We start from the raw sequence: 15,742 nt of genomic DNA, 5'->3' as shown, positions 1-15,742 counted from the left end.
CAGTCCCAGTATTCCTAGAGGAATCCCCAGGTAAGTATAAAGTCTTTTTATTTGGCCATCTCTGGTTTACTTTCAGGGTTGGTGCACACATAACATAACATGAAAGGATGCGTTTTATGTTATGTGCGTTTTTGGTGCGTTTGCGATAGCGTATTGTTTTACTGAAGATGCATTTTGTGTGCGTTTTAATGCGTTTGCGGTTCGCATGTACAAAACGCATATGCATTTTTCATACGTTTTACAATTGCATTTTATGCAAGTTAATAGGAAGACAACAGGATGCGGAAATACATCACAAAATAATTTTTCCAAAACCGCATAGAAAAATGCATGAAAAACGCATAGCATTGCATTTTCATTGGCTTTCATTATGTACGTTTAATGCATTTTTGCATACTATGCAACAAAACCAGCGTTTTTGAAAACACACATGCGGTTTTTATATCCGTTTTTTCCTGCGGCCCACAGAATTCCATTAGCGGCAAAAACACAGCGTTTTCCGCAATGCTAGCGTTTCTGCTAAGTGTGCACCTAACCTCAGACAGGTACTCTTTTATTCAATTCACCCTCCCCTCGCCATTCCGCTCCCTTCCCTGATCAACTGAGATTTTCCATCCTGTCCGATCAATTTTTTGGTGCCAATCAATTTAAATTTCGATCGATTGGATGCATTGCTGCACAGATTTCTGATAGATTAGATCAGAGTGATAGAATCTGCCAGCAAACCAACTGCAAAATCGAAGTGTGTGGCTAGTTACTTACTCATTGCCTTATATGTTTTCCTCCCTAGGAATTAGATTGCAAGCTCACAAGGGCAGGATTCTCTCCTCCACTGTTTCTCTTTAATTCCTTTATGTGTATAATTTCTGTGTACCCCCTCTGCTAAGCACCCAGTTAAAATGTAACTTTTAATATAGCAAGCGCCAAGCAAGATTATGGCGATAGTAACAATCAATCGATATTCTGCAATCGCTGCTCCCTCTGCTGTACAATGTCGGTACTGCACCCTACTCGGATTAAACCATTGTTTCTGAGTGCGGGGGTACTCTCCACTCTTCACAGACGGGTTTTCTCGTTCTCGGGTGGTGAGCGTCAGGAGGGTGACATGGGGGCTCATTGTAAAATATTTTGGGTGTCGGGTGGGCCGGGAGGGGAGGTTAGTTGGTATTTCTATAGGACATGGGTTGGGACGCTGGTGGTCGAGCCGGGGAGGAGGAGGTGGCTCTGCAGGACACGCTGCTCTTCCTGTTCTACACGTGCTCAGCGCGCTGCTGCATGGTGGAGTGTATGGAGAGGTCAGTGTATTATGAAATTGGGTTTCTGGAAGGCTTAGTATTGTTGATTAGACAGAGTCTTGGGGGGGATAGGGGGAGTCTCGGGGGGGGCTTAATAGGAGGAGTCTGGGGGGGCTCAATGTATTGAGGGATAGGGGGAGTCTGGGGGGTTTAATGAATGAAGGATAGGGGGAGTCTGGGGGGCTTAATGAAGGATAGGGGGAGTCTGGGGGGCTTAATGAAGGATAGGGGGAGTCTGGGTGGCTTAATGAGGGATAGGGGCAGTCTGGGGGGCTCAATGTATTGAGGAATAAGTGGGGGGGGCACACCCAGACTCAGGGTGAGACTCCAAAATTGTACACCAGGACCCATGGCCATTGGCCATGGCGCTTGCTTCCGTTTTCATGGGTGTGGATAGCGACCTCTGCTGGGTCCTTTTTTTTTTACAAATGTAAGCGGCTGTTTGTCTATGGGAATTTTCTTTGGGTCCCCTAAAGTAGATTGGCACCCAGTGTATTGGGGTTTAGGGGGACATCTGGAGGAGAGTTCTGTGTACAGGGAGTGCCTCAATAAGGTGGTGTAAGTTCCAGTCCCCTCTTAATGCGGACCCAAACCAAACATTTTTTAATTCAAAATATTTACTGTAATTGCACCACTCTGACACATACAAAGATAAACACTCCTTCAAGCCTATGCGCATTTCAGTGCATGCTTGTCACCCTTCTCTTTTCATAACTAGGGTTATACAGGTGGCAGCCATTAGCAATTCATTCTTTGCCGGACACCTCCTACTCCATCAGTCTGCCGGATTCTGTCCCGGCAATATGAAAGGAAGGGAGGGGTTCCTCCAATAAATGTAAAATATTTTATATTTGTCATCATGCAGCTGAAACTTTGGAGCGATCAGACCCCACCAACAGAGAGCTGTGTTGGTGGGGGGAAAGGGGGGGGAGGCGGGGGGGGGGAATCACTTGTGTGCTGAGTTGTGCGGCCCTGCAGCGAGGGCTTGCGTTTTGGCATGCACACTTGTGTTTTGGCATGCAAACGGATTGGATCAGGACCTGATCCGGATCGTTTGCATCAGGCAGCCATCCGGATCCGTGGGGTAAAAAATAAACAAAATTACCATAAAATTGTTGGGGTCTGCAGAAGGTGCACCTGTAGAATCAGGTCCTCCGCTGTAGGCCTCTCCTCCACCTCCGACATTCTGCCAAACAGCTCCAGCACGTCTGTCACTGCTGCTTCACTCCAGATGTGTCCCCATCCGAAATGGCCGCTATAAATACGCATAGGAAGTGGGGTAGAACGTCCGGTGTTTGTCTCCAGTGTGTTCTGTGCTTTCCGTTCCCCATTGGTTTCTATTTCCGGATGGTGCAGTCAGGATCCAGTCCGGGTGCGTGGGCCGGATGATCCGGACCCAAAAAATAGCGCATGTTGGAAAAGCCTCGAGTCCGGATCTGATCCGGCTCCGTTCTGTACGGAACGTACGCATGTGAACGTCCGCATAGACTTTGCATTGCTATGCGGAACGTACGTTCCGTTTGTACAGTATACGGTCCGGATCCGATCAGGCGGATCCGGACAGGGAACGCTAATGTGAACCAGGCCTAAAGCTGCAGTGGCCAATTAGGGAAAAAACAGGCTGGTCTTTAGGGGGGTTTAACACTGCGGTCCTCAAGTGGTTAAGCTGTATACACACACCTGACTTATGCTGGGAATACACCATGATATTTTTTGAAAGATGGTTCGATAGATAATTTCCCACAGGTCAGATCTGATTTTAGTTTTTATCGTTTTTCTGGTTGATTTCTCATGAAAGTGAATGAAAATCGATCAGAAAAACAATCGGAAAGTCGATCGGACAGTAAATCTGCTGAAAACTCTCATTGTGTATTCCCAACATAAGGTCGGCTGAGGAGGCTGATAACGACTGTCTAAGCTGACAATCAGGCGTGTCTTGGGAAGCTCCCGACCTCCAACCCGCATGCAATCCATCGGACAGATCTACTAAACTATAAACCTCACACACATAAAGTTAACGAGTTGTTAGAAATGGTATTTATATTATACATGACTGTAATGTAATTAACATTGTTATTTTTCGTCAGTCTAGGGACGATGTCCCAGAATCCTCCAGTGCTGACGGAGATGGTGTCGGATACGAGGTGGGTGTGTCCTCTATGTAGGCTCCTCCTGCAGGTCTTCCAGCGTGTCCGGGCTTCGTGTAGCTCTGGTCTCTCCTGTGGACTCTGCTAGATAATCACTGGGGTGGTTTGAGGCCTCTTCCTGCCCCTCCAGGAGGAGGTTATAATCCTCAGACATCAGCTTGTCCTGCATACAGAGTAGTAACACATAGCAGCCAATCAGAGTCCTCCATTCACTGATGTCACTGTCCTGGGGTTGCTATAGGTTACTGCTGTTTGGACGGTAACATTGCTGAATGGAGCAGAACTGCTAAATGCTATAGAAGTGTTTTGTCTGAGACTTTTTTTTTTTTTCTACTTACATTTCTTCTCTCTCCATCTAGAGGTCAGGTACCTAGAATCCTCCAGTGCTTGCGGAGATGGTGCTGCATACAAGGTGGGTGTGTCCTCTATTTAGGCTCCTCCTGCAGGTCTTCCAGCGTGTCCGGGCTTTGTGTAGCTCTGGTCACTCCTGTGGACTCTGCTAGATCATCATTGGGGTGGTTTGAGGCCTCTTCCTGCCCCTCCAGGAGGAGGTTATAGAAACCCCACACACTTACTTGTACTGTGTACAGAATAATAACACATATCAGCCAATCAGATTCCTCTATTCACTGATGTCACTGTCCTGGGGTTGCTATAGGTTACTGTTGTTTGGACGGTAACATTACAGAACTGCTAAATGCATTAGAAGTGTGTTGACTGAGACTTTCTTCTGCTCACATTTCTTCTCTCTCCATTTATAGGCCAGATTCCCAGAATCCTCCAGTGCTGGCGGGGATGGTGCTGCATACAAGGTGGGTGTGTCCTCTCTTTGTAGGCTCCTCCTGCAGGTCTTCCAGCGTGTCCGGGCTTCGTGTAGCTCTGGTCTCTCCTGTGGACTCTGCTAGATCATCACTGGGGTGGTTTGAGGCCTCTTCCTGCCCCTCCAGGGAGAGGTTATAGAAACCCCAGACATCAGCTTGTCCTGCATACAGAGTAGTAACAGATGGCAACAAACAGGAAGGCAACGGAGGGAAATTTCACACTGCATGCTATGCAAGCGCTGCGTCACATACAGTGAAGCATGTAATGAAAAGTATGCTTCACTGCCGCTGTTAAAGTGTACCTGCGACGAAGAGATTAAACGCATTCATCTGAGACGCTACGATTGTCCACTTGCTGGCCCAGTAACTTTGCTATCTTAAGCATCGCAGGCCTCTGACTCCCGTGGATGGGAGTGGCAGTAGTATTGCGCAGGCTCAGAACGATGCCGGCCAGGGAAGCGCGACTGAGCAAAGTTAGCAGGCCAGCTAGTGCATGATCCACGTGGCCCAGGGGGGGGTTGACGAAGGGGGCCCCAGGTAGGTATCTGTTTTTATTTTCTTTGTCTCAGGTTTCCTTTAATGCACATGTTGCGTTGGATCGCGTAGTGCCAGATGCACTCTGAATGTCGCACAGACTTACAATTATTGTGCGATTCTGTGTGTCCTTTACATCGCACTGCCCCACTGTGAATTTCTTAGCCTAACCGTAATATTTAAAGTATACCAGAGATGGCAGATATTAAAAAAAAAAATATACATACCTGGGGCTTCCTCCAGCCCCATTCCGGTTAATTGTGCCTTCCCCGTCCTCTGCTGTAGCCTCAACAATCCATCCCGGTGATCTGGTCAGTCGGCGAATTGGCAGTCTGGCCGGGCACGCTCCTGTGGCCGGGAGCATTGCACAGATGCAGAACTCGTCTGGCGATGGGAGCGTGGCCGAGCATGTGCAATACGCACCGCCTACTAGAGTTACGAAGATGGATTGCGGAGGACGGCAAGCTCATGATTAGCCTGAACGGGGCTGGAGGAAGACCTAGCTATGTATCAATTTTTAATATCTGCCTTCTCTGGTACACTTTAAATGACAATTGTAGTGAGAAGATAATTGGAGGCTGCCATATTTATTTCCTTTTAAATACCAGTTGCCTGGCAGCCCTGCTGGTCTCTTTGGCTGCCATAGTGTCTGAATCACACCAGAAACAAGCATGCAGCTAGTCTTGTTAGATTTGACAATGTCAGAAACGCCTGATCTGCTGAATGCTTGTTCAGGGCCTATGGCTAAAAGTATTAGAGGCAGAGGATCAGCAGGGCTGCCAGGCAACTGGTATTGCTTCTAAGGAAATAAATATAGCGGCTTCCATATCCCTCTCGTGTCAGTTGTCCTTTAAAGAGGAGCTGTTAGGTATAAGGTCTCAGAGAAAATAAACACATATATCAGTAGCTAAATATTGGCTGTACTTACATTACATATGCATTTCACTGTCCACGTTTGGATTTCACAGAATCTTTATATAGTATTTGCAGAGAATGATGCTCCTGACAGCTCATGGCAGGTTCCATGTTTGTCTGTCTCCTATGAAGCCAAATGTGTTGTCATGTCCTGCCTGCTTCCTGATGATTCCACTCACAGAAAAGCTCTTACTGAATAACAGTACTGTGCAGTGAATATTATTTAGCCATGTGGCTAGGAACAATAGCAGACTCCTGCAGTGTACTCTGCCGGGAGTTTTTACAATATTGTGAGCTGCTGCTTTTGTAACATGAGCCCTGTAACTTATCAATAGCAGCCGAGGGGAGGGCCCCAGAATGCTTTGCAGTATGGTATGCGGCTTCTTAAGAGCTTGGGTCTAACAGCTTTGCTGATAAGCACACATCAAATGAAAGAGAGATTTTTATCTTCAGTGTTGCCTTTTTGGCTTCCTTCTAAACTGTTTAACACAGGAGAATAGAGGTTTAAATTAGCTTTTGCAGCCTGACAGTTACAGTAGTGGTTGTGTTTTGACTGAGGCTGAATTCTTCATTTTGCTCATTTTCTCTTCAGTTAGGTGTTGAAGGCCCAGAATCCTCCAGTGTTGGCGGAGATGGTGCTGAATAAAAGGTGGGTAAAACAGAATAATTATGTCCGCGTTCATGTTACTCTTAAAGTGGAGTAAAACTGACATAACATTAAATAAAAATTTGTTTTTCTACTTTTTATTGCCCATTCAGTTATCATATTTACTTTCATGCTCAAGTAGTATTACCTGTTCACAAATTACAAGTTCCCAAAGTTCAGTTTATCTGCACGGAAAGCTTCCATTGCATTTTAATATAAATACAGCAGCCATCTAGTGATACATTTCTGTGTCAGTTTCAGCAGTTGCTGGATGTAACTTATTACCTGTTTACATTCCTCTGATACAAAGTTATCATCTCGATCACAAGCTTCCACTGCAGAATGAATTGTTTAAGGGCCCACTCGCATTTAAAAGTAGCAAAACTAAGCGCTTTCATTTTTTTAGGGTGATTTTTAGCGCAGTAAAATCACTGTACACTATCGCGATCACTGCTGAATCGCGGCACAATGCTGCAGGGAACACATTTTGCGATTGCTGCTAATCGTGAAACACCCGTGGTCGGCGGCAATCGTGGCAGTGAGATGACTGCCATAGGTTAACATTGCACTTGCGCTTTAAGCGATTAGCGGAACTCGCCTTCTAATCGCCTACGTGCGAATGGGCTCTAAAAGGGAACTCTAGGTGAGAGGGATATGGAGACTGCCATACTTGTAAATAATGCCAGTTGCCTGGAGGCACTGTTGATCTGAGTCAGAACCCTGGAACAATCACCATATGGCTTATCCAGTAAAACGAGTACCTGGACTGCTGCATGCTAGTTCAGGGTCTAGGGCTAAAAGTATTAGAGACACAGGATCATCTGGACTGTTGGGCAACTGGTATTGTTTAAAAGGAAATAAATATGGCTGCTTCCGTATCCCATTCACATCGGGTTCCTTTTAACTATTTGAATGCTTTACAACTAAAAAAATTGGTTTTTTTTGCTGGTAGTTGGTGGCCACACACAATACCATTTTTAAATTATCTTTTCAATTCAAAAATTGCAATCCATTTTTCTGACTGGTCAGATTTTTTTTTAAAATGTTACAAAGTACCACACACACACTCGCGTACAATTTATTTTTTATTTATTTATTTGTTCCCATTTGTGAAAAAAATGATTGAAAGCTCTGAGAAAATTGCTTGGAAGTATAATATAAGGAAACTGACACTACCCTACACTATTCAATTTTCATAAAAATTGTTTAGAAAAATCCAGCACTCCTGATAGGTTTTTATCAAATAAAAACAGGAATTCCGGTCGGACTTCTTGCTCTAATAATAAGAAAAAAAATAGATTTTCGGAAAATACAATCGTTTTTATCTAATTGCTGTAAAATCGGATCATTTTATTATATCGAGTGTGTTTGTGGCCCCCTTTAGACTGTAAATAATCTTTTATGCTAGGTACACGTGATGAGATTTTCTGGAAGATTTACTCTCAGATCGATTATTTCCTACACATCCCACCTGATTTCTAATCGATTTTTTTGATGTTTGTTTTTTGATCGATTTTTTTTTTCATAGAAGTGAACAGAAAACGATTGGAAATCAGATCGGACATGTTGGAAATAATTGATTTGACAGTAAATCTGCCAGAAAATCTCATCACGTGTACCTAGCATTGGAGCAAAGAAGAAGGTGTACTGGTTAAGGGCTCTGCCTCTGACATTGGAAACCTGGGTTCGAATCTCGGCTCTGCCTGTTCAGTAAGCCAGTAATTCAGTAAGGAGTTCATTGGGCAAGACTCCCTAACACTGCTACTGCCTACTGAGTGCGCTCTAGTGGCTGCCTCGCAAGCGCTTTGAGTCCGACAGGAGAAAGGCGCTATACAAATACTGCCATTATTATTAATTGCTGAGTTTCAGACCACTTTAGGCCTCTTGCACACACTGCAAGTGATTCCGATTCAGATTCCGCTTTTTAATCCGTTTTTACATCAGATTCAGATTCAGATTTCCAGTTTGCTCCCTGCACACTGTAAAATACCAGCCAGGCAACTGGTATTGCTTAAAAGGAAATAAATATGGCAGCCTCCATATACCTCTCACTACAGTTCTCCTTTAAAGTAAATTGAGGAAAGTGTATACAGCTTTACTTGGGGCTTCTCCAGGCCCCTGGATGTCTGTGTGGTCCCTCGCCACACTTCTGCCGTGCCCCATAGTGGATGACCGACCTAGCGGGACGGCAGCTTCTGCACATACTCTTTCATATTTTAAAAGTTGGCAGATGTGGTATAATATTATACATATTTTAATTGGATGACAATGTAACATTGTTGTTTTTCGTCAGTCTAGGGACGATGTCCCAGAATCCTCCAGTGTTGGCTGGGATGGTGCTGGATACAAGGTGGGTGTGTCCTCTCTATGTAGGCTCCTCCTGCAGGTCTTCCAGCGTGTCCGGGCTTTGTGTAGCTCTGGTCTCTCCTGTGGACTCTGCTAGATCGTCACTGGGGTGGTTTGAGGCCTCTTTCTGTCCCTCCAGGAGGAGGTTATAGAAACCTCACACACATGCTTGTACAATGTTCAGAATGGTAACAAATATCAGCCAATCTGAGTCCTCCGTTGACTGTCACTGTCCTGGGGTTGCTATAGGTTACTGCTGTTTGGATGGTAACATTGCTGAATGGAGCAGAACTGCTAAATGCTATAGAAGTGTTTTGTCTGAGACTTTCTTCTGCTCACATTTCTTCTCTTTTCCATTTATAGGCCAGATTCCCAGAATCCTCCAGTGTTGGCGGGGATGATTCTGGATACAAGGTGGGTCCTCTCTATGTGGGCTCCTCCTGCAGGTCTTCCAGCGTGTCCGGGCTTCGTGTAGCTCTGGTCTCTCCTGTGGACTCTGCTAGATCATCACTGGGGTGGTTTGAGGCCTCTTCCTGCCCCTCCAGGAGGAGGTTATAGAAACCCCAGACATCAGCTTGTCCTGCATTCAGAGTAGTAACAGATGGCAGCCAATCAGTAGTCACCCACTGGCGGAGGTCACTGTCCTATGTTTGCTGTAGGTCACTGTTGTAAAATATTAACATTTTTATCAGTCTGTGTGCAGAGTGGTGTGAAAAATCAATCCTTATTGGTAGAAACTTTATATACAGTAATTGATCCAATTCCAGTCTGCATACAAACTGTAACAAAATTGGCATCTAGATCAGGCTTTCTCAACCAGGGTTCCTTGAGTACTCTGCAGGGGCTCCCTGGCATTTTCACACATCATGGGGGGTGGGGGGGTGGGGGGGGGAGCATAATGTAATAGTGGATACTGTAAAAAAAAAACACTAAAAGGGGCAGAACAATATTGAGCACATTAATAAAAGCACTAGGAGACAATATAATAAGTGGGTATGTAATGGGGAGTAGTGAAATAAACAACCATCTATGTTTAAGACCACGCCTCCTACAAAATAAATGCAGGGGTTCCTCAAGTTCACAAAATTGTGTGCAGCAGTTCCTTGAGATCCAAAAGCGATTTTTCAGGGTTCCTCCAGGGTAAAAAGGTTGAGAAAGGCTGATCTAGATAGAACAAAACCTGCAATTCGTTGTTCACCTCCTGAGGCAAAGTTCACAGTGGGAGCTGCAGTGCATTCCCTGTAAAAACAGGAACGCCACGGAGGGAAATGTCCCATTGCATGCTATGATAGCACTGCATCGCATACAGTGAAGCATGCAAAGAAAAGTATGCTTCACTACCACTGGTAAAGTGTACCTGCGATGAAGAGAATGAAAGCATTGATCCGAGCTGCTCGGATTGCCCGCTAGCTGGCCATGTAACGTTGCTCACGTGCGCATGCCAGGCCGCAGACTCTTGTGGATGGGAGCGGCAGTACTATTGCGCAGGCTCATGGCACATAGCACAGGTTGTTTTTTTAACTTGCGCTGCTGCAGCAGTGCTGTTTAGTGAATCCACCTGCATGTTTTTATTCGTAGTCTCAGATTTCCTTGCGTGTTAAGTGGTAACATTGCGTCGGGATACAGAGTCTGTTGGATTGTATAGTTCTAGATGCACTCTGAACGCCGCATAGACTTACAATTGCAGGGCGATTCTGTGGGTTAAAATGCCTCCATTGCATCGTATTGCCCCACTGTGAACTTCTTAGCCTTACAGTATTAAGTGCAATGGATGTGTTTTGATTAAGACTGAATTCTTAGTTTTGCTCACATTTCTTCTCTTTTCAGTTAAGGATTGAAGGCCCAGAATCCTCCAGTGTTGGCGGAAGACAGTGCCAGATACATGGTGAGTGTTTCTTCCTTAAATAGAATAGTGATTGGCTCACAATGATCACCTGGTAAGGAGCTATTAAAACTGTCTCTACCGATAGAAGCTTGGCTGTCACAAGACTGCAGAATCTGCGGCCGCAGTGATCGGCTCAGGACCACAGAATACAGCAGCACAGAATCTGCGCCGCATCAGCTATAGAGCTGCAAGTGCGGTGTAGATTCTCACTTCCGTGGTCCTGAGCTGTTTAGAGTAAATCCGAGGTAGAGAGTGTTCAGCTTTAGAGGGTGTGTCCTCTATGTAGGCTCCTCCTGCAGGTCTTCCAGCGTGTCCGGGCTTCGTGTAGCTCTGGTCTCTCCTGTGGACTCTGCTAGATCATCACTGGGGTGGTTTGAGGCCTCTTCCTGCCCCTCCAGGAGGACGTTATAGAAACCCCAGACATCAGCTTGTCCTGCGTACAGAGTAGTAACAGATGGCAGCCAATCAGTCCCCCATTCACTGATGTCATTGTCCTGAGCTTGCTGTAGGTTACTGCTTTGTGGACGGTAACATTGCTGAATGGAGCAGAACTGCTAAATGCAATAGAAGTGTTTTTTGTCTGAGGCTTTCTTCTGCTCACATTTCTTCTCTCTCCATTTATAGGCCTGATTCCCAGAATCCTCCAGTGCTAATGGGGATGGTGCTGGATACAAGGTGGGTGTGTCCTCTCTATATAGGCTCCTCCTGCAGGTCTTCCAGCGTGTCCGGGCTTTGTGTAGCTCTGGTCACTCCTGTGGACTCTGCTAGATAATCACTGGGGTGGTTTGAGGCCTCTTCCTGCCCCTCCAGGGGGAGGTTATAGAAACCCCAGACAAATGGATTCTAATGCTGGACATGTTTATATGTATGCTTATTTAACCTTCCTTCCCCTGTACATCTCTTCCATTCTACTGAATGCAAGACCAAGGAAGGGGAGTGTTCTATAGAGGGGGTGGAGACACCTAGCCGCTGCCCTTTTTCGGTCCGATCAGCTTGAAAAGGACCAATCTAATTCCACCCTGGTAGGATTTGATTGGTTCAGTTTCAAGCTGCCTTAATTCAAATACAAAATGTGCATAATCCTGCATTATCTTGGAACTATTTGCATCTCATTGATCATCCCTACCTATCTCCTATCTACACCCAAGGCCTCGTTCACATCAGTGCCACTGCGCTGTTGTGTGTGGCAGTAGTGTTGCGGTATGGTAGCGCACTGCATGCAGTGTGTTTACTGCTAAACGCATGCGTTAATAGATACAACGAAGCATACTTTTCATTGACTATGCTTCAATGTATTCAGTAGCAATAAGGGGTGCAGAGGTTGCAACTGCATGTTGGCTTCTGGAGCAGAAGTGCCCACTAGGGGGCCTCCATCCACCTTATTAGCTTTGCATTAGTGCTATGCTGGTAATGAACACCTCTATATGTGCGTTGCATCGTAGTAATCCTTAAAGTGAACTTCGACTAAATATCTACTCAGCAGAACTTAAAAGGTTTGGGGTTTAGCAGTTTCACAGCATCAGAACTTTGTTTTTCTTACCAAAGCATCATTTTTAGCTGCATTTTTAGCTAAGCTCCACCCATCAGACTTGCCCGGGCGTTTTTTCTCTGATGCTGTGCAAAGCATGATGGGATTTCCTATGTTGTTCACGTTGCCTTGCAACTGGGAGGGGTGATCAGCACACAGGACAGTTGGATCTGTGTCTCATGCTTCCTGTCACCTTCTTTCAACCACAAAGATGGCTGCCCTCATGAAATCACAAACATTTGCCTGTTCTTATAAAACAGTGTGGGTAAGAGATTATATTACCTATGCATTTTAATTAACATAACTAATGTAACTTAATAACAGTGTTTGCTTAGGCTGGAGTTCCTCTTTAACTATATTTCCTTACTCTGATAACACCGCTCTGACACTGCAGCTGTCCTTGGTAGATTTTGGGCCTCTATCAATAGCGTTCTTGGGGGCCCCCGTGTAAAACTCGCACAGGGGCCCCAAGCCCCTTAGTTACGCCACTGACTGCTTGCGATGCAACGCGGCCGGAACATGTGGTACGACTCCGTGTGAATGAGGTTTCTGTCATAAAGGGAATGCAACGTCCCACAGTGAACCAAGTCTTGGCTATAGTTTTCATTCTTGTTGCACTTTTCACCATCAGTGCCCATTTATCAGATGGAAAAGCTGGACATTTTTTTTTTTTTATTTTATTTTTTTTTTGATAAATCCTCATTCAAGTAGGGGTAATTTAGTGAGATGCTAATATAAAGTTGATGCAAATATTCTTAGATTGTGATAAATTATGCAGCTTGGAACTGGACCACTCAGGTGCATTTCCTGGATAGGGTTGGTCCATTTTCAAGCTGTTTATATTTGCATCTTATTGACCAAAAGCTACGTTTAATATTGCATAAAAGAATCACCCCTGCAATGGCTGCGACTGGGGGGGGGGGCGGTTTGTAAGTAGAGTGAACGGCGCTGGAGATGGAAAAGACAGACTCCATCACACAGAACCTGGAATAGGTGAGTTTATGTTCCCTGCCCGCTGCTGTTGTTTCTGGAGAGGGTAGCGCTGAAGGGGGGGCCTGAGCTGAGGGGGGCGGAAGTCACCTCCCCACGGCTGTGTGCGCCCGTTCACCTGTCCTGTGCTACAGCCCTGGGGCACCTATACCTAGCTACCTATACTGTAATTACAGACTAACCAGCAAGCTCATGGTGAACCTGAACTCATTGGAGATTGGAGTGTGTGAGGGGCTACAATGGTCCTAAAAGCCCCCTTACTAAGATGTTATGCAAAACAAGTTTGCTTTCTTAGAACAGAAAGAATTTGCGATAATTCAGGTTGGAGTGAGCTTGAGATGTCTCCCAGTGCATCACTGCTGAATATATGCAAATTAACCGTTGTTACCCTAGAAGGCAAACTTTTGTTTTCCATAGCATTTTAGTAAGGGGGCTTTTAGGACCACTGTAGTCCCTTACACACTCCAATGAGTTCTGGGTCACCATGAGCTTGCTGGTTAGTCTGTCCCTCTCGGTGTTACAAGCCCTACTCCATAGAGCCAAATTAATCCATGCCATGCACTGATGAGGATCAAACAATCCAAAACAGTCTGTATGCATGTTGGATTATTATGGCTCTGTACAAATTAACAAGCTGACACATCATTGCATTCCAGCGGTTCTGGAGGTGTGTTTAGCTTCTAAGGGTACAATGGTTAATTTGCATATATTCAGCAGTGGTGCCTGGGAGACATCTCAAGCTCACTCCAACCTGAATTATCACAAATACTTTCTGTTCTAAGAAAGCAAACTTGTTTTCCATACTGTAACTATGTTCTGTTTTGTTTTTTGCTTTGGTGGGGGGAGGCACAGTGATTTCTAGTTATGCCTCTGATTATTTTTTATTTTTCAGGTTAACAGACTTGCTGCAGGAACTTCCAACAAGTGTAGTCAAAGAAATCAAATAGAGTGGAGCTCCATTTCAGTAACCGACTGCACCGACGTATTGCAGCAGCTGGACAGACGGCTCATCAAGGATTGCTTTATGCTAGGTACACACCATACAATTTTCTGGCAGATATTTTCCTGCCAGATCGATTATCTCCAATATGTCAGATCTGAAATTCAATTTTTTTTTTTTTTTTTTTTTTTTAATTTCCATAGAAGTGCATGGAAAATCGATCGGACATGTTGGAAATCGATCTGCCGGGTAAATCTGTCAGAAGTTTGCATAGTGTTTACATAACATTGCAGTGTCTCTTCATACTGGTACTGTGGGTGTCAGTGGTGGAGTGCTCTACAGTGCACTGTTTCTTACAGATACTGAGGGTGACACAGAGGTGGAGTTTCTATGTTCTTCTCATGTTGGTGTAAAATTTCTTCAGACCCTCCTGTTATCGCACGTGTCCCCAAAACACAGATAAGTAATTTTATTCCCCTAAAATTGGTCTCGGACGATGGGGATTACATTGTGAGCCCAGTGACATGACCATGTAATCTGTAAAGTGCTGCAGAAGATGTCCGCGCTATATAAATACATAATAATATGGAGGGATATTACACTGACTATGGTAGGATTAGATTGTGAGCTCCTGTGGGCAGTTAATGACAGGACTATGTACTCTATAAAATACTGATGTATAAATATGTAATAAAAAAATTGCATTGATTTTAAGTGTTAATTGCTCCTGTGAAATATTCTGTTTATGTTTTGGAAGTTTGGGATGCTGGTCATTTTATAGTGTGGATGTAATGAGAAAGGAACAGAATGTTAAAGCGGACCTAAAATTATAACTTCCTCTCTGCTTTAAAACATAAGCAACTGCATGATAACCTTGAGGCCAGTTGCACACCTGATATTAGCGGTGCAAACACTGCAGAAATCATCCTTCATATGAGCCTGCGCCACGGTGCTGCACTAGGGTCTTATGCAAAGCGCCGCCCCCAGATATTGATGCAATTCCTGCTGGGCACGAAGTACTTCAGTGGGATTCCCATTGGCCCGTGCATCATGTTGCCCTGTGCTCCTGTTGTGCACACTGCCAGCATTGCCCATTGACCTGCATTACTGCATAATCTGTGCGGTAGGCACGGATCAAGCGGTAACATTTCTGTTACAACTTATAGAACTCCTACACTACAGCGATCCTGTAGTGTTTAACCTCCCTGGCGGTACAAAAAATCTGCCAGGGGGCAGCGCAGCAACTTTAAAAAAAAAATAAAAAAATTTAAAGGCATGTAGCTAGCCTAGCGCTAGCTACATGCTTCCCTCCTCCCTTGGCTATCCCTCCCACCCCTCCGATTGCCGCCAGCGCTTTTGCCCTGCAGGGAATCCCATTCTGAATGGGATTCCCTGTATGGGCTTCCCCGTCGCCATAGCGACGATCGTGATGACGTCGGCGGGTGCTCCGATCCACCCCTCAGCGCTGCTTGGCACTGATTGGCCAGGCAGCGCAAGGGGTCGGGGGGGGGGGGGGGGGGGGGGCGAGCGGCGCAGTGGATATTGGCGGCGGCAATCAGACCAAACATGCAGCTAGCAAAGTGCTAGCTGCGTGTGTTTGATAAAAAAAATTATGTAAATCAGCCCAGCAGGGCCTGAGCGGCACCCTCCGGCGGCTTACCCCGTGTCCAGCACGGGGTTATCGCTAAGGAGGTT

General features: G+C 45.4%; 1 long non-coding RNA gene and 7 other non-coding genes across 9 annotated transcripts; all 8 read left to right on the top strand.

The window, feature by feature from the left end:
- Positions 1 to 1,214: 1,214 nt before the first annotated feature.
- Positions 1,215 to 14,768, top strand: LOC137519564 (uncharacterized). 2 transcript variants are annotated; one of them, XR_011021012.1, is made up of 11 exons: positions 1,215 to 1,295; positions 3,383 to 3,439; positions 3,802 to 3,854; positions 4,204 to 4,254; positions 6,305 to 6,361; positions 8,652 to 8,708; positions 9,068 to 9,118; positions 10,532 to 10,589; positions 11,214 to 11,264; positions 14,000 to 14,138; positions 14,251 to 14,768. It is a non-coding gene; the product is annotated as an uncharacterized lncRNA (long non-coding RNA). The 2 variants fall into 2 exon arrangements; XR_011021011.1 differs by lacking the exon at positions 14,251 to 14,768 and having other exon boundaries at positions 14,000 to 14,241.
- On the top strand, positions 3,468 to 3,598 carry LOC137520091 (small nucleolar RNA SNORA9). The gene has a single exon (XR_011021435.1). It is a non-coding gene; the product is annotated as a small nucleolar RNA SNORA9 (small nucleolar RNA).
- Positions 3,883 to 4,015, top strand: LOC137520084 (small nucleolar RNA SNORA9). Its single transcript, XR_011021429.1, has one exon. It is a non-coding gene; the product is annotated as a small nucleolar RNA SNORA9 (small nucleolar RNA).
- Positions 4,285 to 4,417, top strand: LOC137520087 (small nucleolar RNA SNORA9). Its single transcript, XR_011021431.1, has one exon. It is a non-coding gene; the product is annotated as a small nucleolar RNA SNORA9 (small nucleolar RNA).
- LOC137520089 (small nucleolar RNA SNORA9) lies at positions 8,739 to 8,871 on the top strand. Its single transcript, XR_011021433.1, has one exon. It is a non-coding gene; the product is annotated as a small nucleolar RNA SNORA9 (small nucleolar RNA).
- Positions 9,145 to 9,277, top strand: LOC137520088 (small nucleolar RNA SNORA9). The gene has a single exon (XR_011021432.1). It is a non-coding gene; the product is annotated as a small nucleolar RNA SNORA9 (small nucleolar RNA).
- On the top strand, positions 10,883 to 11,015 carry LOC137520090 (small nucleolar RNA SNORA9). The gene has a single exon (XR_011021434.1). It is a non-coding gene; the product is annotated as a small nucleolar RNA SNORA9 (small nucleolar RNA).
- On the top strand, positions 11,295 to 11,427 carry LOC137520083 (small nucleolar RNA SNORA9). Its single transcript, XR_011021428.1, has one exon. It is a non-coding gene; the product is annotated as a small nucleolar RNA SNORA9 (small nucleolar RNA).
- Positions 14,769 to 15,742: the final 974 nt, after the last annotated feature.

Source organism: Hyperolius riggenbachi, chromosome 5 (genome assembly GCF_040937935.1).
Source record: "Hyperolius riggenbachi isolate aHypRig1 chromosome 5, aHypRig1.pri, whole genome shotgun sequence".
Lineage (NCBI taxonomy): Eukaryota > Metazoa > Chordata > Amphibia > Anura > Hyperoliidae > Hyperolius > Hyperolius riggenbachi.
Note: the sequence above shows the minus strand (reverse complement) of the source record. Positions and strands in the feature narration are given on the sequence as shown.